Source organism: Pleurodeles waltl, chromosome 1_2 (genome assembly GCF_031143425.1).
Source record: "Pleurodeles waltl isolate 20211129_DDA chromosome 1_2, aPleWal1.hap1.20221129, whole genome shotgun sequence".
Classification (NCBI taxonomy): Eukaryota; Metazoa; Chordata; class Amphibia; order Caudata; family Salamandridae; genus Pleurodeles; species Pleurodeles waltl.
Window position 1 is genome coordinate 586455116 of NC_090437.1, and position 25699 is coordinate 586480814.

A 25699-nucleotide genomic window follows, 5' to 3' on the forward strand; every position below is an offset into this window, starting at 1 on the left:
CTTTTATGCATCCGTAATGTAGAGTATGCACTAGACAAAACCAAAGGTTAAAGTAACATTAGTGTTAGGTGTGATAAAAAGATCTGGTAACCCCTTCACTGCCAGGCCTTTTCCCATACTGTGGCGAGCCTTTTTTGGGCTATTTGGGGCAGTTCGCACGTAGGCCCTCATAACTTTTTGTCCACATAAGCTATCCACATCAAATTTGCGTCCTTTTGTTCCAACATCCTAGGGATTCTAGGGATATCCAGAGTTTGCAGGTTCCCCTGAAGGAGACCAAGAAATTAACCAAAAGACAGCAAAAATGTTATTTGTTTAAAAAAAGATGGGGAAAAAAGGCTGCAGAAGAAGGCTTGTGGTTATTCCATGAAAATGGCATCAACAGAGGGTTTGCGGTGCTACAATCACCATCTTCCCAGCTTTCAAGAACAGGCAGACTTGAATCAGAAAACCATATTTTTACTTTTTTTTGTGCTTTGAGCCTCCTCCCAGTTAGTGACAGAAATGCGTGTGAAACCAATGCTGGATACCAGCATGAAACCACACACACCAACTGCACACACCCCTCACTCACCCAACCCAACTCCCACTCACGACCCTCCCACTACACTTTCCACATGGACCCCCACCACATAAGAAAAAAACGAAAAAAACATGAACTCTATCCACTCCGGCTCCCCCTCTGACCCCTGCCCACACCGCTTCTACAACAAAGCTAGCCCAACCATTGCCCCCATACTCTATAACATAATCAACTCCTCTTTCAACTCCGCCACCTACCCAGATCCCTGGAAGCACGCGGAAATCACTGCTCTCCTAAAAAAAAAAAAAAAGCCGACCCAAGGGTCCTCTCTCAGCCCCACACTCTTCAACATCTACATGATCCCCCTAGCGAACATCCTCCGAGCACACGGAATCACTACCCTCTCCTATGCAGATGACACCCAACTCATCCTCTCCCTCACCCGCAACCCTACCACCGCCAAAACCAACCTACACGCCGCTCTCCTCGACACCGCCAACTGGATGACCACTAACCACCTCAAGCTCAACTCAAACAAAACTGAGATCATCATCTTCGGCCCCAACAAAACCACATGGGACGACTCCTGGTGGCCCACCGCCCCAGGCCCCGCACCCTCACCCACAAACCACACACGCAACATCTGCATCATCCTTGACCCATCCATCTCCATGACACAGCAAATCAATGCTCTAACCTCCTCCTGCTTCCACACACTCTGCACTCTAAAAAAATCCTTCAAATGGATTCCCTCAGAAACTAGAAAGACAGTCACCCACGCACTCATTAGAAGCAGACTGGACTACGGTAATGCCCTCTACGCCAGCACCACACTCAAACTCAAACACAAACTCCAGAGAATTGAGAACACAGCTGCACGCCTCGTCCTTGGCCTCTCCCACCACAAACAAATCTCACCACACCTCAAAACCCTTCACTGGCTTCCCATAGACAAGAGAATCACATTCAAGATCCTCATCCATGCACACAAATCCGTCCACAACACCGGCCCAACCTACCTCAACGAAAGAGTCAACTTCCACACTCCCACACGCAACCTCCGATCAGCCGATCTCGCCCTAGCCACAGTCCCCCACATCCAACGCACCACCACAGGGGGCAGGTCTTTCTCCTACCTCACACCCAAAACCTGGAACTCCCTCCCCACCGACCTTCGCAAAACCAAAGACCGCCTGGTTTTCAGAAAGAACCTCAAGACATGGTTGTTCGATCAGTGACCCCCTGCCCCACCCTCCCTGTCTTCCATTCCCCCCACCCAGCGCCTTGAGACCCTCACAAGTGAGTAGCGCACTCTACAATTTTTTTTTATTGATTGAATGATTGAGAAATCTAAACATTTCAGAAAAGTAGACAAAATTCTGAATTCAACAAGGTGTAATTTGTGTAGATCCTACAAGGGTTTCCTACAGAAAATAACAGCTAAAATAAAAAAATATTAAAATTGAGGTGAAAAAAAAACCAGCCATTTTTCTCCACGTTTTACTCTGTAACTTTTTCCTGCAATGTCATATTTTCAAAAGCAATATACTGTTACGTCTGCTAGATTCTTTTGGTTGCAAGTATATATAGGGTTTGTAGGTTCATCAAGAACTCTAGGTACCAAGAGCCAATAAAGGAGCTGCACCTTGCAACAGGTTTTCAGTGTATACCTTGCATACTGCAATTAATTTGGTGAAATATAAAAAGTGAGAAATAGGTATCAAGAAAACCTTTGTATTTCTAAAATGGGAACAAGACAAGGTGTTGAGAAGCAGTGGTTATTTGCACATCTCTGAATTCCGGGGTGCTCATACTAGCATGTGAATTACAGGGCATTTCTCAAATAGACGTCTTTTTTACACACTGCCTTACATTTGGAAGGAAAAATGTGAAGAAAGACAAGGGGCAATAACACTTGTTTTGCTATCCTGTGTTCCCCCAAAAATTGTACCTCACTTGCGTGGGTAGGCCTAATGCTCGCGACAGGAAACGCAACATGGACCCATCACATTTATACATTGAATTCTGACGTTTTGTTTTGCAAAGTGCCTAGCTGTAGATTTTGGCCTCTAGCTCGGCCGGAACATAGGGAAACCTACCAAATCTGCACATTTTTTAAAGCTAGACACCTAGGAGAATCCAAGATGGGGTGACTTGTGGGGCTCTCACCAGGTTTTGTTACCCAGAATTGTTTGCAAACCTAACAATTTGCCTAAAAATCCTTTTTTCCTCACATTTCGGTGACAGAAAGTTCTGGAATCTGAGAGGAGCCACAAATTTCCTTCCACTCAGCATTCCCCCAAGTGTCCTGATAAAAAAGATACATCACTTTTGTGGGTAGGCCTACTGCCCACGAAAGGAAATACCCCAAAACACTATCTGGACACATCCAAATGATCAAATACAAAAGTACCTGTTTTTGCTGGGGGGGCACCTGCAGTTTTGGTCCTGGGCTCAGCAGTCATCCAGGGAAACCTTCCAGACTCAGACATTTCTGAAAACTAGACACCCGAGGGAGTCCATGGAGGTGTGGCTTGCATGGATCCCCCAATGTTTTCTTACCCAGAATCCTTAGCAAACCTCAAATTTAGCTAAAAAAAAACAACAGATTTTTCCCACATTTCTGTGTGGGATCACTGCACCGGGACACATTTCCTACCACCCAACGTTCCCCTCAATCTCCCGGTAAAAATTATACCTCTCTTGTGTAGGTGAGCCAGGTGCTTGTGACAGGGAAGAGCCAAAAACATGTCAAAATTGAGGGGGAAGCAAAGCGGGTCCAAAAGGGCAGTTTGAAAAAACACATTTGTAGGCTGACAAGTGCAGCATAATTTTTATCCGTATAGATGAGACAATGCTGGGTGGTAGGAATTTTGTGGATTCCTGCAGATTCCGGAAGGTTCCATCACAAAAATGTGGGGAAAAATGTGTGATTTCCTGCAATGTTGGAAGTTTGCAGGGCATTGTGGATAAGAAAATAGTGTGGGGTGCATGTGCAGCACACCAACCTGGAATCATCCAGATGTTTAGTTTTCAGATGTGTCTAGGTCTTGTGGATTTTTCTACATGGCTGCATCCCAAAGTCCATAAAGTGCAGCCCTCACCATTCCAAGTGGGACGATTTTGAGTGTTAGCCAAGCTAATGGCCCAAATGTAAAACCACAACCCAAAATAATCAAATGTCCTCTTTCTTGCCATGGGATAAGATGTTTTAGTGTGTGGGAGAGAGCTGAAAGACTGTTACCCCCTTCAGTTGGGGTGGTTGCATAACCAGCCCCATTCTGGTTGGTATCCACTACCCCACTATTTTTTGTTAATTTCCTGGCATCTACTAAACTTTCTGCCCCCCATGGTGTGGATCGGGGGTAAATGTCCCATCTGCCCACTGGTGAGCAGAACAACTTTGGCCCCATTTATTTGGGATGGGGGAATGGCGATACACCCATCCTCTTATTTTGAAAAAAAAAAAATCCCTGGTCTCTGGTGGGCTTTCTGCCTCCCTTGGGGAGCGACCCTTGCCCAAGGGGCTGCCCCCCAAACAAAACACACACATACACACACACCAATCCCTGATGCCTACCGGGGGCAGAGCGGCCTGATAGAAATAGGCCAATTTGCCCCCAAGGGGAGCAGAAATGGCCTAAAATATTTCCCCCCCCTCCAGGGAAGCGACCCTTGCCAAAGGGGTCCCTCCCCTTGCGTGAAATTGGCGCAAAAAAAATACCCGGTGCCTAGTGGTTACTGTCCCACTTGGGGGCAGATCAGCCTAATAAAAATATTCTGTTCTTCCCCCAAGGGGGACAGAAATGACCTGAAATAAATCTGCCCCTCCCCCCCGGGGAGCGACCCCTGCCTAATGGGTCACTCACTTTTCATGAAATTCACCTTAAAAAACAACTCCTTGGTGTCTAGTGGTTTCTGTCCCCCTTGGGGGCAGATAAGCCTAATAAAAATAGGCTGATCTGCCCCCAAGGGGGGCTGAAATGGCCTAAATAATTTACCCCCTAGGGGAGCGACCCTTGCCTAAGGAGTCGCTCCCCACTTCTAAAAAACGAAAAAAAAGAAAGATCCCTGGAGCCTAGAGGTTTCTGCCCCCCCCTCCCCCCCCGGGCAGATCGGCCTAACAACAATAGGCTGATCTACCCACTGGGGAGGCAGAAAAGGCCTTTAAAAATATTGCCCCCCTGGGGAGCGACACTGGCCCAAGGGGTCGCTCCCCTCATGCCAATTTTGTTTTTCAAAATAATCCCTGGTGTCTAGTGGGCATTTACGCAGCCAGATCGCTTCACGATCTGGCTGCTGAAATGCTCTGAGAGACTTCAAAGGGAAGGAAATTCCTTTCCTTCCCTTTGAAGTCTCTCATGCCCCCATCAAATTATTTGAAGAGAAATGCAAAGCTGAGCTTCCAGCGTGTTGGGAGAAGCCTCTGATGAGGTCAGCGTGCGATCGTGCGCTGATGTCATCAGACGTCACTGGGGGGGGGGGTCGGGGTGGTAGGGGAAGGGCTTCCCCTTCCATTCCTGCCCTGGGGGGGGGGGGGAGAAAGCCCACAGAGGGAGCGCTAGCGCTCCCTCCGAGCTCAGGTGCCAGGACGTAATGGTTATGTCCTTGGCACAGGAGCACTGTGGAGCATTACGTCCCCACGCACAGAACCGGTTAAAAAAAATTCTAAATTCCCTGAAAACATCCAAGGTTAAGTTAACATTATAATTAGGGGAATATGTCAGTGACAACATTAACATTTTAAGCTAAAAAACCATCAAAATTCACCAGTTATAGGCAGCAGATCTAACTATAACTTGTGCCCCTGCTGTTCACTGCGTATAACATTACACATTACATCACTCATGACATGTTCTATGACATTATTTATGGCATCACTGATAACATCAGATTACATCACTGATATTTATTTTTTTCACAAAAAAAACACTAAAGTTAAGGAGGCATTGTAGTTAGGTGATAATGTCAGTTAAAACATTTTTCAAACCGTCAAAAGTACTGAAATTACCCAGTGATAGTTACCTCAAGTAACCCCCTCACATAAATTAATATGGCTTGTGCCACTACAAAGCAAAATGTAGTCATTTCAGATGTTGCAGTGAGGTTGTCAGTGGTGTCTTCTAACATGTATTAAGGGATCTATTATTTAGTCCACAAAATACAATCATCGTATTAACTACAAGAAGGCCCTGCACTCCAGCTGAAATAAAAAAGCTCTAGCTATTAGTGCTTTAGAGAAATATGGTACGTTTCTTGGGCATATGGATTTAATGACCTAAGAGACTTACTGGTTTTTGTTAATGTTGTTGGTGGGCTGCTACATTTGTACTCTCTGCAGGGCCATCAAAACATTAAAAAAATGTTTGGTGGTGTCTCTGCCTCTTCTAGTGGTACCACTAGGAAAAGAATATCGAGTACAAAAAGCCCTAAGGCAGTTTGACGAAGCAGTGCATAATAAATGTAGGACTCCTGACGCTCATTTATTATGTGTCTTATTGTGATAATAATAATAATAATAATTGTTATTATTATTCATTATTATTATGGACTTGGGCACCCACATCTTTAAGTTTGGTTGGTGATGCAGGGGGGCCCCATTTCCTAGTGTAAGCTGGCTACTTTTTTTTACATTTTATGTGGGTGCCCCACTCCCCACTCAGGAAGCCCACAAGCTGCCTTTGTTTGGGGGATTACAGGGGATACCTGAAGGCCCAAGGAGCACCTGCTGTCTCCCTGGCCAGCACCATACTGGATGCTGGCAGGAGCCAACACTATTTCTTTGCTCATACCTGGGACGGAGCTGCTTTTTTCTCTTGTGGGAGCAAAGTTCTATTACCTGCCTGGGAGAGTGTGGGCAGGGATGGGGTTTCTAGGACATTTTGATCATGCTTCAGGGATGGGGTCCCAAGAGCTGATCTTTGGGAAGAGGACCCCATGCATGCCTCACTCCCCAACAACCATACACTGGTCTCAGGGGATGGAGTCCCTAGGGCCTCTTCTAGGGCTGGGATGTGGGCTGTGCACCCCCTCCTTTCATTACAAAAAACACTACAGGGGATAGGATCCCTAGGGCCTATTCAGGGTTTGGGGAGAGCATCTCCTGTCTCCTTATTCTTATTAATTGATTCAGCCCTAATTATGGGGTTCCCCAGAGCCTGACAGGCTTGAGCAGGGGGTCTGCATGCCACTTACCCCCTTTAAAGAAGATTCTGCTGCACACGAAGGGTTTCTTTTTTAAATTGCACATTTACTGCAAAATCAATACAAAATATTTTGTTGGCCAGAGGAACACTATCACCATGCCTTGAGGGGCAGGGCATCCTCACTCTGTCCACTTAAATCTTTGATTTTAAAACTGGGGACTCAGTGCCTGATCCAAAAATGGCTGCTGCCATATCCTTGTTGATGTGGCTGCAGCCAATAAAATCTCACTGCAGGTCTCTGGACTCCGCGGATCCTCTGTAGTGTGAAAGAACTATGGCTCTCATTATAACATCAGTGGTAAAAACCACCTACGGCCGTGGTGACAGCCGCCAAAAGACCGTCACCAGGGCTACCAGCCATCTGCCATATTATGACCACAGCCGGATTTCTGCAACAAGAATGGTGGAAATCCAGCTGTGGCCATACTGGCGGTTGGCGGTAAGTTGGCGCTGCTACCACCAGTGGCGCCATGCCAAAGACCGCCTCCAGCTGTATTATGAGAAATAATACAGCCTCACGGTGTTCTGCTGGCAGGCTGGTGGTTTTCCTGGTGGTAGGCAGGGTCATAATCCCACAGGTGGCACAATGGAGGCCGCCGCGCTGGAGATGGATATCTTCATCCTCGCGACTGTTACTGCCGTGCCGTTCGGAGTGGTACATTGGCGGGGTGGCTTCAGCCTACCCGCCAATGTCATAATGTGGTGGTAAATACCGCCATCCTGTTGGCTGCACTTACCGCCACATTATCGCCAACCGCAGGGGTCGTAATGACCCCCTATATTTTTTAAACCTTAACTTCTTTGAAATTACTGACATGGATTACACCAAATCACAAAAAGCATGTTTCTGGACCAAGATCTAGCTTTCTGCCAAATCCGTTCAGCTTTTTTATTGTAGCGCTGTTCAATTTTCCTATGGAAAAATGAAAGGACAAAATGAGTTTTAGAACTCCTTCAGTGTGTAGTACTGTTTTCATTGTATACTACTCTCCTGCTGTTCACAGACTCTGTGGTGCTTGTGTAATGTTTTGATTAGTAGTACAAGAGTGTGTTTGATTTTCATGGATTGTCACGTTTTATGATATGTTTCCACTCAATTAAGGGTTTTCTTCATTGTTTGCATCCTCCTTCTTTTAGGGAAAGTTTGAATTTCTTTGTGCTGATTCCTCCTGCACTTAGCTCTTGATCTTATTAGGAGAGAGAAGGGAGGGAATGGGGAAGAGAAAGGAAGGGAAACCAAATTACAAAAAGCATGCTTTGTGAATAAAGTTCTAATTTCTATTCAGCCATTTGTAAGCTTCAGAAAGCAAACTTTTCTACTGGGGTTAAAATGCAAAAATTTTAACTTGGAAAATTTGAAACCTTTGGTCTCTCATTTTCCTTAACTCCCCCTGGCTCCCTACCGCTAGACAGATAAGCGAAAAGCTGTCTAGGAAGAAACCAAACTGGAAGAACTATTTTTGGTAAAGTTTTGACCAGATTTGTAAAATGGCACCAGAGTTATTATGAAATGGAGTAACAATACACATATTTTACCGTTGTGAATTTTGACCTATAAATTAAGAGACAACATTATGAGAGGTGTGTACCATGCTTGTACCACGCAACATGGCACGTGCATGGTGCAAACCACTAAGACGTGTTTTTTTAAGCCATGCAAAGCCATATGGCTTTGAATGGCTTCAGAAATATGGAGTAAGGCAACACAATGGAAATCACTTAATTGCTTTGCTCTAAACTAAGGAGGCGTTCCATAGGTGTTGCATGGGTGCTCCTAATCAATTTCCATGTTTTTTTACGCATTCCCAGATTTACCAATCCTGGTAAGCCTGGGAATGGGCAAATATCCAACGTCTCCATAGGTGAGGTGTGACGAGGAGAAATATCTGTATTTCTCCTTGTTTTTTTCCTCTTTCTATGTGTGGTGCATTTTGTAGCACACATAGAAATAGGGAAGACAAATCTGAGGATTGTTTTTTTGTGCAGGAAGATGTTACTTCCTGCACTAAAACAATTATGCATGCAACACAAGCACCATTGCACCATTGTGCAAGGGTGTCTGCATTGGGGCTAAGAAGCCAAAAAGGCACAAATGTAGGGGAAAGGACAGGAATGTGCCATATTGGATAAATACAGCACATTCCTGCCCTTTCCCTGTGACACAGGCCAGCGTGAAAAGGTAACTTGCTGTGCTACCCTCCACCACAAAGCCCATAAATATCAGTCTAGATGACAATCACAAAGGTAAGTACAAATATTTCAGTCTAATAAAATGGAACTCCAATAGGGAAAATTGATACAGCAAGTTGAAAGCTGGGAAATAATGAATAATCTCACCGATCAAACTAAGGGCAAAAAGACTGCGCCCAATGCAATGGAAAATATAAAATATGATAGGAAATTGTATCAATGTAATTCTTAGGTAGACAAGTACTGGGCACAATTTATGGTGGTATTTAATGATTAATAATTTGCTCGGGTCTTGGAGCAACTCATTGGGAAGGTATTCACTTTACTGTTTGAACCTCAGTTTTCTAATTGCAGCCAGAGCAGTTCTTCACAGCTGCAGGAGGGATGCTCTCATATTCAACTCCTTTTCAATTCTTGTTCTCAATTTCCAGCGAACAAGCAGGGACAATTCTTGTGTGTTTTCAGTAGATACAGATAACATTCTGGACAGTGCCTTCTCTCACTCTTCTAACAGCCTTGGATATTTTCAGTTTTAGGAAACCACTTTATGGTAGTGGACCAGGGGTGGCTCCTCTGCTAAGGCGGAGTAGCATCGAACCCCTGCCAGCAGTACCAGCTGCAAGCATTTTACAATAAAACCATAATAAACCATGTTTATTATGGTTTTATGGTAAAAGAGGCAGGGCCACGTGCGATGACAGGGATGGAGGGGGAGTGTACAGCACTCATGCTGGCCAAACACACATGTGCAAAGGGCTCTCTCCAACCCAGGACAGTGTTGCTGGGTTGAAGAGAGCCGGCAGAGGCTCCCACTCTGCCTCAGAGTGCCCAGCCAGGGTGCTCCGACCAATCCTAGTGCTAGCCAGCAGCATGAAAGCAGCATTAGGTTTGTCTGCAGGGCAGGCTGGGAGCTTGTGCCTGCAAATACTGGAGCCAGAGGAGCGAAGAGGAGCAACAACAAAGGTAAGTTATTTTAGTTTTTTTTTTTTGTGTGCCCCCTATCACGTGTGAGCCGGCCTTCCCCCTACAAGCCATTACTGTACAGGGCATGGTCCAGAGTCCCTAACTGGTAAAATGTTACATAGTAAAAGGCTTTCTTAGGCAGATCAGTCTCTTTTTTTCCAAACGCCACCTCTCATGAACAAGCCTAAATCAGTGCACTATAAAAGCACTTCCTTCAAACTACAGGCAGGGGCGTAGGTTGGTCAGTATGATTGGGGTGGGGTGTCAGATTTCCTGACAATCACGCTAACACAAGGTGTTAAAAAAGTACATTATACGACAAGCATGGTGCATGAGAGGGGCTTAAGAGGCAGTGGAAAGGAAGAGGAATGTGGATTCGTAGGTGAACTTAGTGGGAGAAAATGCATTATTTTGTGAAATAACCAACAGACATCTTTCCAAACAGAGAGAGCGTGAGAGTGTGTGTTTGTTTCTCTGTGTGTAAAAATTCCTGGTGAAATCTGACAGACATCTCACCATACCCGACTTAAAGCACATGCACCCAACTATCACAAAATACATTTATTGGGGGGTGCACCTCTTCCCCCCCCCCCACCAGCTGAAGCTATGCCCCTGAATACAGGGAAGATTTCCTGCAAAAATAGCGGTCAGGTCAATCGGTTTTCATGAAAATATTAATCCAGCATTTACGAATTGTTCACATTTCCCTAAGAAATTAGGCTCAGCCCTGAAAAACCACTCTAGACAATCTTGTTTCTATTGTATCCAAATCAATTAAACTGGGAGTTCTGAAAATAATGACCACTCTGACCCAAGTAATTGAAGTTCTCACATCCTAAAGAAGTAAAAATGTTTATTTACCTTGGCAAGAATTGGAAGACAAATTCCAACTTGAATAATTGAAAAGAGTTAAAAGTCTTAATTCAACTGTATTTGGATTTGATTTTGTTATAGTCAACTAAATTAATATTTCCTAGCAACAACCATATAAATGAACATATATTTAACATTTCTGGGGCTCCAAAGCTGATTCGTCTAATCACCAAAATGAGAGGGGTAGTGGAAGTGTCATCAACTGCCATTTGGATGACCCCATAAGGACCATGTGCCCTTGTGTTCCTAGCACTGATTTTACCACCTCTGAGGCCAGGGGCTGCAAATACGGTGGCAGGGTTAATAAGGGACAGCTGCAACCCCTGGTGACCCCTAGATGACGTCCATGGACTTAACTGATAATGTGAGAGGTATTATTATTTGACACCTCACAGTGTTGGCCCGGTGAACTAACATGGAGCATTGCCAGTACCACTGCAGCAGAAACACAATGAGATTAAAGGCCACTGTAGGTTTTGGTGCCTGAGCAGATGTTAATCATTCAAATGTATAAAGTCAAAAAACAGGGGGCCTTGTAAGCAGATGGAATTTGCTTTTGTTATACTAGGGGTGATTGGAACTTAGCACAAGATCACCAGGGAGGAGTTCTTGATCTAGGCCAGATTTACAACCTTGAACCCCTTAACGCCCTATTTCTGACAAGATTTGTGTCGCAAATGTGATGCTAACAAGCCACTACCATAGTGTCATATTTACAAAGTGGCGCATTTGTAGAGTCCCTCAAACATGGACACGCCCCCTTTGCATACATCATGCATATATTATTCATGATTTTGAGCAAAGGGTTCACAAGGTAGCGCAAACCTAGTTTGCACGTGTTACAAATGGGACCTTTGGTTGGAAGTCCGGTTACCCCGTTTCCAAGCAAGGACCCTCACTCTAGTCAGGGCAAAGGAGAATTACATCTTGTTAACCCCTGCTCAACTCCTTTGTAGATTGGCACTTGCAGAAAGGCTTAACCCAGAGACAATGTGTAAAGTATTTGTACCAACACACACAGTAATACAGTGAAAACTCTACAATTTGACTCAACACCAGGTTAGAAAAATAGGCAATAATTATCTGAGTAAAACAAGACCAAAACAATGAACATCCAACATACACAAGCAAAGTATGAATTTTTAAATGAGTAAACTTCAATACAGCACTTAGAAACACAAATGATTCAAATTGGTGATATCACGGCGTCATGACGGAGTCGTTCCCAACAATCCAACACTAATGGCACCGGTCACGGAGTCACACAGACCCTCAGACAGAGTACCTTGCGACAATGAGGAAACAAGCTGGTAGAAATGTTGGGGATCACGTTGTCACTGGATCTGATGCAGCATTGGTTCTGGTGCTGCAGAGCGGTGGTGTCAGGTCTTTGCAGTGGAGCACTGGAGGTGAGGTAGCTTCGGTGTGAAGCGTTGGATCTGCGCACTTCAGGAGGAGTCGATATTTTGTGGTCACAGCGTGGTGCGGAAAAGTTGGGTGTCCAGGACATCAGTGACACAGCACTTTGGGACTCACAGGGTCGTGGACTTTGGCGGGGCTCCTGCGGCGTCAATGCACTCCAGCAAGGATCACAGCTTCAGTTGCAGGCAGCACCACGGAATCCAGCAGCGTCAGTCTGGGGTCATCCGAAGTCGGTGCACATGGTTCTTCTTGGTTTTCCTCCAGCTTCTCCTTTTAAGAGCCCAGGGATTGGATTAGGCACCACTTGGCAGGGCAGGAGTCTCAGCAGAGAGTCCAGGTGCTGGCAGAGGAAGTCTTTGATTGCTCTGAGACTTCAGAACGGGGGCAAGCTCAGTCCAAGCCCTTGGAGATACCTCTCAAGCAGGAACACACCACAACTTCCAGTCTTGTCCCCTTTCTCAGGCAGAAGCAGCAACTACAGGATAGCCCAACATAGCACAGTCACAGGCAGCGGCAGCACTTTTCCTTCAGCTCTTCTACTGGCAAAGGTTTCCCTTGAATCCTTGAAATGATCTAACGTCTGGGGTTTTGGGTGGAATACTTATACCCCTTTTGCCTTTGACGTTGCCCAACTTCAAAGAAAAGTCTCTGTTCTTTACAGGATCTTGCCTTGCTCAGGCCTTGCTTCAGACACACACCAGGGGGTTGGAGACTGCTTTGTGTGAAGGCAGGCACAGCCTTTTCAGGTGTAAGTGACCACTCCTAACTCCAGCCTAGCCCAGATAGTCTATCCGGATATGCAGGTTATACCCCATCACCCTTTGAGTCACAGTCTAGTGGAGATGCACAAATGTCAGTCTGACACAGACAAGGAATCCACAACCAGGAAGAGTCACAGATTGGTTAAAGCATGAAAATGCTCCCTCTCTAAATGTGGCATTTTCAAACTGACAGTCTAAAAAGCCACCTTCACAAAAAGATGTATTTTAAAATTGTGAGCTCAGAGACCCCAAACTCCACATTTCAGTTTGCTCTCAAAGGGAAACTGCATTTTCAGGATATTTAAAGGCAGTGCCCATGTTAACCTCTGAGAGAGATAGGCCTTGCAACAGTGAAGAACACATTTGGCAGTATTTCACCGTTCGGACATTTAAGAACACACCAGCACATGTCCTACCTTTAACACATACTGCAACCTGCCCATGGAGCTACCTAGGGCCTACCTTAGGGGTGTCCTACATGTATAAAAAGGGAAGGCTTGGGCTTGGCAAGTGGGTACATTTGCTAACTAGAATTGGCAGTTTACAATTGCACATATACAATTTCACATAGGGAGCACTTGCACTGTAGCATTTGTCAACAGTGGTAAAGTGTCCAGAGTAACAAAAACAGCACAAACAGAGTCCAGCACGCAGCAACAACCTGGGAAGTAGAGGCAAAAAATTAGGGAAGACCACGCCAAGGATGCCAGGTCTAACACCTGTTCCTCCCAGCTGAAAGTAGGGAGAACTACCCAACCTCATGGGAGTTTTCTTCTCTAAGGTGGAAGAATCTGGACAGACCATCAGCACTGGCGTGTTATGTTCCAGGGCAGTGTTCCATCAGAAAGTCCATTCCCTGTAGGGAAATGGACCACCTCAACAGTTTTGGATTCTCACCCCTCCTCTGCATTAATCCTCTGAGGGGCCTGTGGGCGGTCTGAACCCGTGAGCCTCAAACAGTTAGGGTCTTAGCTTCTTCAGTGGCCAGGCCATAGCAAAATCTTTACGCTTAATTGCACTTCACCTACATTACCGTTGAAGTACCCTCCTACTGATGAAGGGTACAGGTTGATCTAGGCCCTCTACGTTTAGCTGTGACAACACTGCACCTACACCATGCTCTGAAGCATCAGTCTGCACAACAAATTTTTGAGAGAAGTCAGGTGCCTTCAGCTCGGGTGCTGTGCACATGGCTGCCTTAAGGGCATCAACAGCTGTCTGGCAATACTCAGTCTAGATCCCTTTCTTCTCTGTTCTTCTCTGTTCTTCTGCTCTTCCGATCTTCTGTTCTTCTGTTCTTCTGTTCTTCTGTCTTCTGCTCTTCCGGTCTTCTGTTCTTCTGTCTTCTGTTCTTCTGTCTTCTGTTCTCCTGTCTTCGGCTCTTCTACCTCCTCCGTCTTCTTCCCCCGAGCCTGCCCTCCTGCTCCTTCCTCATCCCCCTCCCTCACTCGCCTCCCCCTCACTCACCCCTAGCTAACCCGTTCGCTATCTACCTCCCTCACTCCTCCTATCTTCCTATCTCTCTAGCTCCCTATCTCACTATCTAACTCCCCCACTCTCCACCTCCTCCTACCTACCTATCTGTCTATCTATCTATTTCCCTATCTATCGACTTCTCTATCTATTTTCTCTATCTATTTCTCTATCTCTCCCCCCCTCCCGCCACCCCCTCTACTACCTATCTCCCTATCCTCTCACTCTACCTCTCTCCCTCACCCACCTCTACAACCCCCCCTCCCCTATCTTCACAACCCTACTCCTATCTCTCTCCCTAATCTCCAAACCTCCTAACACTCACCCTCCTCCACCCTAAACCCCCTCCCCCAGCTCCTCTCACTCTACCTGTCCCCCCCCCTCCCTCGCGCTTTCCCGCCGCGACCTCCTGCACGCCCCCGCCCCCCAGCTCCCATTCGCCCCCAGCTGACCCCTCCCCCCCCCTCCTACCTCTTATGGCGGCCGCTGCGCGACAGTGGTAGCGACCCTTGACCCAAGGGTAGGTCGCTCCCCCTGCCGCTGCAGCTCCTCCAAGTTCCCGAGTTCCTGTGTTCCTGAGACCCACCTAACTGTAAGTACCCCCCTCCTCCCAGCCCCTCGCCCTGCCCCGCGCCACTCACCTTCTCTCCTGCTCCTGCTTCTTTTCCTCCTCTCTGTCTCTTCCTCCTCGCTCCCCCTCTGCAATCTTCTTCTGTGTTCTTCTGTTCTTCTCTTCTGTTCTTCTGTTCTTCCCTTCCGTTCTTCTGTGTTCTTCCGGTCTTCTGTGTTCTTCTTCTCTGTTCTTCTCGGTGCTTCTGTGTTCTTCTTCTCTGTTCTTCTCTGTTCTTCTCTGTTCTTCTCTGTTCTTCTGCTCTTCCGATCTTCTGTCTTCTGTTCTTCTGTTCTTCTGCTCTTCCGGTCTTCCGGTCTTCTGTTCTTCTGTCTTCTGTTCTTCTGTCTTCTGTTCTCCTGTCTTCGGCTCTTCTACCTCCTCCGTCTTCTTCCCTCGAGCCTGCCCTCCTGCTCCTTCCTCATCCCCCTCCCTCACTCGCCTCCCCCTCTCTCACCCCTAGCTAACCCGTTCGCTATCTACCTCCCTCACTCCTCCTATCTTCCTATCTCTCTAGCTCCCTATCTCACTATCTAACTCCCCCACTCTCCACCTCCTCCTACCTACCTATCTGTCTATCTATCTATTTCCCTATCTATCGACTTCTCTATCTATTTTCTCTATCTATTTCTCTATCTCTCCCCCCCTCCCGCCACCCCCTCTACTACCTATCTCCCTATCCTCTCACTCTACCTCTCTCCCTCACCCACCTCTACAACCCCCCCTCCCCTATCTTCACAACCCTACTCCTATCTCTCTCCCTAATCTCCAAACCTCCTAACACTCACCCTCCTCCACCCTAAACCCCCTCCCCCAGCTCCTCTCACTCTACCTGTCCCCCCCCTCCCTCGCGCTTTCCCGCCGCGACCTCCTGCACGCCCCCAGCTCCCATTCGCCCCCAGCTGACCCCTCCCCCCCCCCTCCTACCTCTTATGGCGGCCGCTGCGCGACTGCGCAGCGGGCGCGCGCAGCGAGCACGCCGCTGGCGCTCCGGAGGCGCGCCAGAGGCAAGCCCGTCTGCGCCCGTCCGCGCCTGGCCCGCGCCCAGCGCCACGACCCCTGGTCCCCAGCTCCTCCAAGCCCCGCTGATCCGCTACGACCCCACCACCCTCAACCCAGGGCGCTCCAAAACCTGCTTCCTAGCTCACCCCAAACGCACCCATGGACCCTTCGCCTGCAACTCCTGCAAACGCATCTTCCACCACGCAACTACCACGACCACAAGCCCACGCGACATCAACCACCTCAAGTGCATCCTGATCAACGCTCGTTCCGTCCACAAGCACGCCGTTGAACTTTGGGACCTCCTGGACTCCACAGCCCCGGACGTCGCCTTCATCACGGAGACATGGATGAACGCCTCCTCTGCTCCAGACATCGCTACCGCCATCCCCGAAGGCTACAAGATCTCCAGAAAAGACCGCACCAACCAAGTAGGAGGAGGTGTCGCCATCATCTTCAAAGACTCCATCAGCGTCACCACCTCCACCGAAGACCCCCCCCTCGCCGCTGAACACCTGCATTTTCAGATTCGCACCGACCCAAGGACCACCCTCAGAGGATCCCTCGTCTACCGTCCTCCCGGACCTCGCGCCTCTTTCAGCGACGCCATCGCCGACTTCATCTCCCCGCACGCCCTCGCCTCACCGGACTACATCCTCCTAGGCGACCTCAACTTCCATCTGGAACAAAACAACGACCCCAACACCACCACCCTGCTCGACAACCTCGCCAACCTCAGCCTCAAACAACTGGTGAACACCGCCACCCACATCGCCGGACACACGCTCGACCCTATTTTCTCCGCCAGCAAACACGTCTTCTTCAGCCACACCTCTGCCCTACACTGGACCGACCACAGCTGCGTCCACTTCACATTCCGACGCGAGACCTCCCACCTCCGCACTCAACCCATCCCTCATCGACAGTGGAACAAGATCCCTGAAGAGCAACTCTTCTCCGCTCTCGCCGCCAACCAACCCACCCTCACCACCGACCTCAACGACGCAGCTCTCAACCTCACAAACTGGATCTCCAACTGCGCTGACAACCTTGCTCCCCTCAAACGCACGCATCGACAGACCAACACCAAAAAACCTCTCTGGTTCTCTGACACCCTCAAAGAATCAAAGAAAACTTGTCGTGCCCTTGAGAAGGCCTGGCGCAAGGACCACACCGCTGACAACATGACCGCCCTCAAGAACGCTACACGCGAACACCACCACCTGATCCGCACTGCCAAAAGGAACTTTTTCACCGACAGACTAGACAAAAACAGCCACAACAGCAGAGAACTCTTCAGCATCGTCAAAGAGTTCTCCAACCCCAGCGCCAGCGCCAACGCCGTCACGCCCTCACAGGATTTGTGCGAATCCCTCGCCACTTTCTTCCATCGCAAGATCAGCGACCTCCACGACAGCTTCGGACACCAGACCCAACCATACACCACTGAACCCGCTTCCCCGGACATCACCCTCAACAACTGGACCCACATCAACACGGAAGAAACCAAATCCATCATGAACTCTATCCACTCCGGCGCCCCTTCGGACCCCTGCCCGCACTTCATCTTTAACAAAGCCGACGACATCATCGCCCCGCACCTCCAGACCGTCATCAACTCTTCTTTTTCTTCTGCTACCTTCCCCGAATGCTGGAAGCACGCTGAAGTCAACGCCCTACTAAAGAAACCTACGGCTGACCCAAGCGACCTGAAAAACTTCCGCCCCATCTCTCTTCTACCTTTCCCAGCCAAGGTAATAGAAAAGACCGTCAACAAACAGCTGACCACCTTCCTGGAAGACAACAACCTGCTCGACCCTTCACAAACCGGATTCCGAACCAACCACAGCACGGAAACCGCCCTCATCTCAGTCACAGACGACATCAGAACCCTGATGGACAACGGTGAAACAGTCGCCCTCATTCTCCTCGACCTCTCGGCTGCCTTTGACACCGTCTGTCACCGCACCCTAATCACCCGCCTACGCTCCACCGGGATCCAAGGCCAGGCCCTGGACTGGATCGCCTCCTTCCTCGCTAACCGCTCCCAAAGAGTTTACCTCCCTCCGTTTCGCTCAGAACCCACCAAGATCATCTGCGGCGTACCTCAAGGCTCATCGCTCAGCCCGACACTCTTCAATGTCTACATGAGCCCCCTCGCCGACATCGTACGCAAGCACGACATCATCATCACCTCCTACGCCGACGACACCCAACTTGTACTCTCCCTCGCCAAGGACCCCGCCAGCGCCAAGACCAACCTACAAGAGGGTATGAAGGACGTCGCAGATTGGATGAGGCTCAGCCGCCTAAAGCTGAACTCTGAAAAAACGGAAGTCCTCATCCTTGGCAACACCCCGTCCGCCTGGGACGACTCCTGGTGGCCCACGGCCCTCGGCACCGCACCGACCCCCGCAGACCACGCCCGCAACCTCGGCTTCATCTTGGACCCTCTTCTCACCATGACCAAGCAAGTCAACGCCGTGTCCTCCGCCTGCTTCCTCACTCTCCGCATGCTCCGCAAGATCTTCCGCTGGATCCCCGCCGACACCAGAAAAACCGTGACCCACGCCCTTGTCACGAGTCGCCTGGACTACGGCAACACCCTCTACGCCGGGACCACCGCCAAACTCCAAAACCGCCTGCAACGCATCCAAAACGCCTCGGCCCGCCTCATCCTCGACGTACCCCGCAACAGCCACATCTCCGCACACCTGAGACACCTGCATTGGCTCCCAGTCAGCAAAAGGATCACCTTCCGTCTTCTCACCCACGCACACAAAGCCCTCCACAACAAGGGACCGGAATACCTCAACAGACGCCTCAGCTTCTACGTCCCCACCCGCCCCCTCCGCTCCGCTGGCCTCGCACTTGCTGCCGTCCCTCGCACCCGCCGCTCCACGGCGGGTGGGAGATCTTTCTCCTTCCTGGCGGCCAAGACCTGGAACTCCCTCCCCACCAGCCTCAGGACCACCCAGGACCACTCCGCTTTCCGGAGACTCCTAAAGACTTGGCTGTTCGAGCAGCGATAACCCCCCCTTTCCCCCCTAGCGCCTTGAGACCCGCACGGGTGAGTAGCGCGCTTTATAAATGTTAATGATTTGATTTGATTTGATTTGATTTGGTGGCTTCTTGGAAGTTAACTCTGTCAAGGGAGAAACAATGGTGCCATACCCCTCAACAAACCACCTATAGTAACCTGTGAGACCTAAAAAGGCTCTCACCTCAGTCTGCATCTTGGGGGTCCCAATAGTGTCAATCTTGGGTTGTAGAGGTGCCACCTGGCCACTCCCCACCTGGTGCCCCAAGTACATTATGGAGCCTTACCCTATTTGGCACTTGCTATCCTTATAAGTGAGGCCTGCCTCCTGCAGGGCCTCTAACACTATACAAAGGTGCTGCAAGTGTTCCTCCCAAGTGGAGCTGAACACAGCAGTGACATCCAGGTAGTCTGAACTAAAATCATCCAATCCAGCCAACACCTGGTTAACTAGCCTCTGAAAGGTAGCAGGGGAATGTTTCTTCCCACAGGGCATCACCCTAAATCGGTTATGCCAGGCTGGGTTAGAAAATGCAGACCTCTCCTTCATCCTGGCGGAGCTTAGTGGAGGCCTTCTCCACGTCTTGCCTAATTAGACTCAAAGGTCCCCTGACAGCATGGTCATAGAACAACTCAAATGGGCTAAATCCAAGACCCTTTTGTGGCACCTCCCTGTATGGCAAACAGAAGGCATGGCAAGAGGATGTCACACTTATGCCTTAAAGGCTCTGACAGGCCCTTAGTCATGCCCTTCAAGGTACGGTCAAATCTCTCAACCAGACTGCATCCTTGGGGGTGGAAAGAAGTGGTAAACCTGTAGGTTACCCCACACTCCTTCCACAGAAACTTCATATATGTAGATATGAAGTTGGTACCCCTATGAGATACCTGGGTGCACATAATTCTCACCTTTATAGACTGGGCAGGGCAACAATCACAGAGTTGTGTGCCCAATTGGAGCCTGTCCTGATATCTGCTATTCGTCACCCCACTGGGATCCCCCTCTTGTGCAAGTGCTATCAGTTCCCCATTTCCTGGCAATAGGTTATTTCCAAGTGACAGTGGGCTTGGCAGCAGGAATGTCACAGCCAATGTTCTCAAAGGTGCTGACAAGAGTGTTGTCTGCCCTACAAAACACATGTGCAGCTACATAGCATTCCCTTAGGTTGAGGATTTGGCCACTGTGAAGGCCGGATTCTATGCAATGGGACATATCCCCACTATAATTGGTGCAAATGACGGAACACATATTGCGCTGCCAACAAGTGTCCAGGAATCGTAACAGTTTCCCGTGGCACACAGTAGTCCTCCCAGTGTCCCTGTTGGCCTGTGCCTCTGTCCCCTGAACAGTGTGCCCACTGCCACTGACCCCAGGTCCCTGATTGTCTTGTATGCAAGGTGTGGCACGGGGTCCCTGTACAGGAGGGCACACTGCTGATTGATGTGTCCTGGGGACAGAGGTTTGGGGAGGCTGGGTGGGTGATGTGATGTTGGTTCCTGATGTGGGAGGCTCTGTGGTGGTCTGTGACTGGGCTTGGGTGACCGGCTGTACAGTGGTCCCTGATGGGCCAAGTAGATCGTCCAGATCCTGAAGACAAGAGTTGTTGTCATCACTTTGGGCCTCTTCTTTTGGGGGACTGGATAGTGATGGCACCTCCTCTCCATTGGTTATTAGCTGGGGTACCTGTGGGATGTAAATTATGTATTATGCTTCATGAGTATGACATATTGTACATCTCTGGCTTCCCCTCTATTGGTGTTACCCTGCCAGCTTTTAATTATGTATGTTGGTGTATGGTGGGATTGTTAGTTTCCCTATGCTGCGTATGCTTTAGTGATGAGTGTCCATGCAGGGCTGTAAGGGGTGTCCATGCATTGGTACAGCATGCAGGACTTGGCATTGGGATTAGTGTGATGTGATGGTGGAGTGTGTGGGATGGAGTGGAGTAATAAGAGTGAGGGTGTGTGATGGCATGCAGGTATGGGAGGTGATAGTTGTTGAAAGTTGACTTACCAGAATCCAGTCCTCTTCCAACTCCCACCAGGCCCTCAGGATGCAGTATTGCCAGTACCTGTTCCTCCCATGCTGTGAGTTGTGGGGAGGTGGTGGGAGGTCCACCGCCTGTCCTCTGTATAGCGAGCTGGTGTCTTACTACAATGGAACGTAACTTCCGTCATAGGTTGTTCCACCTCTTCCTGATGTTGTCCCTTGTTCTGGGGTGCTGCCCCACAGCGTTGACCCTGTCCACGATTCTCCGCCATAGATCCATCTTCCTTACTATTGATATTTGCTGCAGCTGTGCTCCAAATAGCTGTGGCTCTACTCTGACAATTTCCTCCACCATGACCCTTAACTCCTCCTCAGTGAAACAGGGGTGCCTTTGTGGTGCCATGCGTGTTATGTGAGATGTGTTGGTGAGGGTCTGTTGGGTTATATGTTGGGGTGTGTGATGTGGAGTGCGTGAGGGGTGCCTGGGTGCGAGTGGTGTGTGACTCTAGTTGTCGCAGTGGTCTTGGTGTCAGTCTTGTGCCAATGATTTGTATTTGTAAGGCGTTGTGGGTACTGTGGGTGTGTGTTTTATAGTGGTGTGGGTGTGGTGTGTGTATGGGTGTCAGGTGTGTGTTTTCCAAGGCAGAGTTGTTTTGTATGTGGTTGTTCATTGTGAGCACGGCAGTATGAACCACCAATGGTTTACCGCCAATGCATGTCCGCCATGGTGATTCGTGGGTCAAAATGTGATGGGCGTTCTTCTGTTGGAGTAATGGTGTAGGTTTTGGGACCGCCAGTTTATCACTGACCTTTGGTCTGGCAGATTTGTGTTAGTGGCTGCATTTTGTCGGATTGCTATGTGTGTGTCATAATATGGTTAGCAGATATCCGCCACCGCAGCGGTAAGTTGGCGGCCATCAGCGTGGCGGTAAGCGGGATTTACTGCCAGTGTCATAATGAGGGCCATAATGATTTACTGCTAACTTTGTCATTGTAACTAAAGCATTTCAAGTTTTAGTAACTGTGCACATGGGCTTTATTTTCTACTTTTACTATTACTGCTAGCAGCCTTAGAACTCACAAATAGACATCCCTATGGACAAGAGCTGCTAGGACTTTAAAAAAGAAAATCACCTCCAAGAGTCCTTAAAACATGGTTATTATTACCTTATTATGAGTTTCCTACTGGCCCAGTGGGAAACTACCCACAACATTGATGCCGGCTCATAATCGAGCTGGCTGCAATGTTAGTGGGGTGTGACAGCTCCCATTGTGCTTTTCACTGTCTGTAATTCAGGCATTGAAAATCGCATCGGGCTGCCCATGTGGGCCCCTGGAACCCTATCTCTGCCAGCTGGTGGAGACAGGAGTCCTAGGGCCAGATGTAGCAAAAATAAATATTGCGACTCGCATTTTGCGAGTTGATGCGACTCGCAAAATGCGAGTCGCAAAGTGGAATGCCAGAAAAAAAAAGCGATCCGATTTTGCGACTCGCAGCCGGACTCGCAACGCTGTGTGCGAGTCCGCAGTTTGCGAGGTCGCTGTTTGCGAGTGTGCAAAAACGAACTCGCAATTAGCGAGTGCGTGTCGCAAATTGCGAATACCTTCAAAATTGCTTGCAGATGCAGCAGAACCCTCTAGAAAGCAAGCCAGAACACCCTGGAAACACTGCCGGGCACATGATGATGACATCGCAGCCAGGAAGTTAACAAATACACCTGGGAGGAGGGCTCAACAGTGAGCAGTGTCTCTGCCACTCACAGTAGAGTGGTAGGCACAGCACCATGGACGCAGCAGGGACCAGCCAGGCTGGCAGGAGGGGCAGGAGATCATAGATAACAGCCAGGACAGATTCATGTGGCACATGGCGTTAATGTGCCACATGACTAGTTGGCATTTTCCTGCCCATGGACAATTTCAACTTGTATATAGTTTCTTCATGACATTAATAAAACAGTTATTTTTGTACCACTTAACAAATGGTTAATAGGTGAGTATGGTGGGAGTTGACACGTACCGTGCAGAATATTGCGTTGCAATGTGGTCCCATCTCAGTCTGCCTTGATTAGCTAGACTCCAATCCCCATGATGGCGATGTGGTTGTTCTTGCTCTTCATCATCAGGATCTGGGTCTGCAGGGGTGAGAGGTAGCCCACGTCGGGTGGCTATGTTGTGGAGGATGGCGCATGCGACCACAATTTTGAAAGCGGTAATGGGGGTGTATTGGAGGGCGCCTCCGCTGCGGTGGAGGCATCGGAATCTTGCCTTCAGGAGTCCGAAGGTGCGCTCTATGAGGTTCCTGGTCCTCTTATGCGCACTGTTGTATTGCCTCTCTGAATCATTGCTGGGTGTTAAAAATGGAGTCATGATCCATGGCCTTAGAGCATATGCACTGTCACCTGTTGGGCACAAAAGTACACTGTTAGTAAGTCCAGATAGTCGTGCACAGTGACCTGTGTGTATGTCTGCAAGGTGTATGCAGCTCTACCTAGGAGGTATCCGTCTCCAAACTCCCCACGTTCCAGGCGTTGATGTATCCCACTATGTCTAAAAATGTATGAGTCATGGGTACTGCCTGGAAACTTAGCTACGATGTCCGTGATGACGTAATGGGCATCACAAACAACCTGTATGTTGAGTGAGTGGGTACACTTTCTGTTGCGGAAAATATGTTCCAGATTAGCGGGGGGCATATTTGAATGTGGGTCCCATCTACACATCCAATGACATGGGGGAAGTGGGCAATGCGGTAAAAGTCCAGCTTCGTGCTGTTAATTTCTGCCTCATTCCTTGGTAAGTATATGAACTGAGACCTGTGCGCTACTAAGGCATCTAGGAATGCCCTGAGGAACCTTGACACTGCACTTTGGGATACCCCACCTGCCACGGCAATGACCCCCTGATAGCTCCCTGAGGCCAAGAGGTGCAGTGCGCATAGTACTTGCACATGCATAGGGATGGCGCAGCCACGCAGAGTCTTGTGTTCTAGCTGTGGTTTTAGTAAATCTATTAATTCTAGAATGGCAGCGCTGCTAAGGCGGTATTTATCATAGATCTCCTCTTCAGTTTGCTGGAAAAGGGTCTGCCTTGTTCTATATATCTTCTCCTGTCTGTGGCCCCTCCTCCTCCTCTGCTGGGCTGCGTAGACTCTCCTCCTCACTGCTATCAGGTATATGTCCGCTATCTTGAGTGACCCAGATGCCTTCTGGGTCTCCTTTTATACTTTGGTAATGGTTACCACCTGCTCTGAGTTAGTGGTAAATACGAGTTGCAAACTGGGCTTTTTGCGACTAGTCGCAATTTGCGAGTTGCAATTGCATAAGGTTTGCGACTCGCAAATTGCGACTTGCAATTTGCGGGTCGCAAAATGGGGTCGCAACGGATGCGACTCGCAAACGGGTCCCATCGCTTTTTGCGAGTCGGAAATGGGCTTTTTGCATCCCATTTCCGATTTTGCACTGTCGCAAATTGCGAATCGGCCCGTTTGTGAGTCGCAAACGTTTGCTACATCTGGCCCCTAATCCCTGGCAGAATAATACCACCAGAACCGACAGGCTGTCGGCCGGCAAAAATTCAGCAGTACCGGCGGTCCGACTGTGGCGCTTTTGCCACAGTTATAGTGTGGCTGTTGGACATTCTCATTGGTGGTGGTCTGACCGCTGTAGGAAAGTACCATCTTGCCTGGCATGTTACCCCCATTTTTCACTGTATATATGTTGTTTTAGTTGTATGTGTCACTGGGACCCTGCTAGTCAGGGCCCCAGTGCTCATAAGTGTGCCTGAATGTGTTACCTGTGTTATGACTAACTGTCTCACTGAGGCTCTGCTAACCAGAACCTCAGTGGTTATGCTCTCCCATTACTTTCAAATTGTCACTAACAGGCTAGTGACCAATTTTACCAATTTACATTGGCTTACTGGAACACCCTTATAATTCCCTAGTATATGGTACTGAGGTAACCAGGGTATTGGGGTTCCAGGAGATCCCTATGGGCTGCAGCATTTCTTTTGCCACCCATAGGGAGCTTTGACAATTCTTACACAGGCCTGCCACTGCAGCCTGAGTGAAATCATGTCCACGTTATTTCACAGCCATTTTACACTGCACTTAAGTAACTTATAAGTCACCTATATGTCTAACCTTTACCTGGTAAAGGTTGGGTGCTAAGTTACTTAGTGTGAGGGCACCCTGGCACTAGCCAAGGTACCCCCACATTGTTCAGGGCCAATTCCCCGGACTATGTGAGTGCGGGGACACCATTACACGCGTGCATTACATATAGGTCACTACCTATATGTAGCTTCACAATGGCAACTCCGAATATGGCCATGTAATATGTCTATGATCATGGAATTGCCCCCTCTATACCATCCTGGCATAGTTGGCACAATCCCATGATCCCAGTGGTCTGTAGCACAGACCCTGGTACTGCCAAACTGCCTTTCCCGGGGTTTCACTGCAGCTGCTGCTGCTGCCAACCCCTCAGACAGGCATCTGCCCTCCTGGGGTCCAGCCAGGCCTGGCCCAGGATGGCAGAACAAAGGACTTCCTCTGAGAGAGGGTGTTACACCCTCTCCCTTTGGAAAATGGTGTGAAGGCAGGGGAGGAGTAGCCTCCCCCAGCCTCTGGAAATGCTTTCATGGGC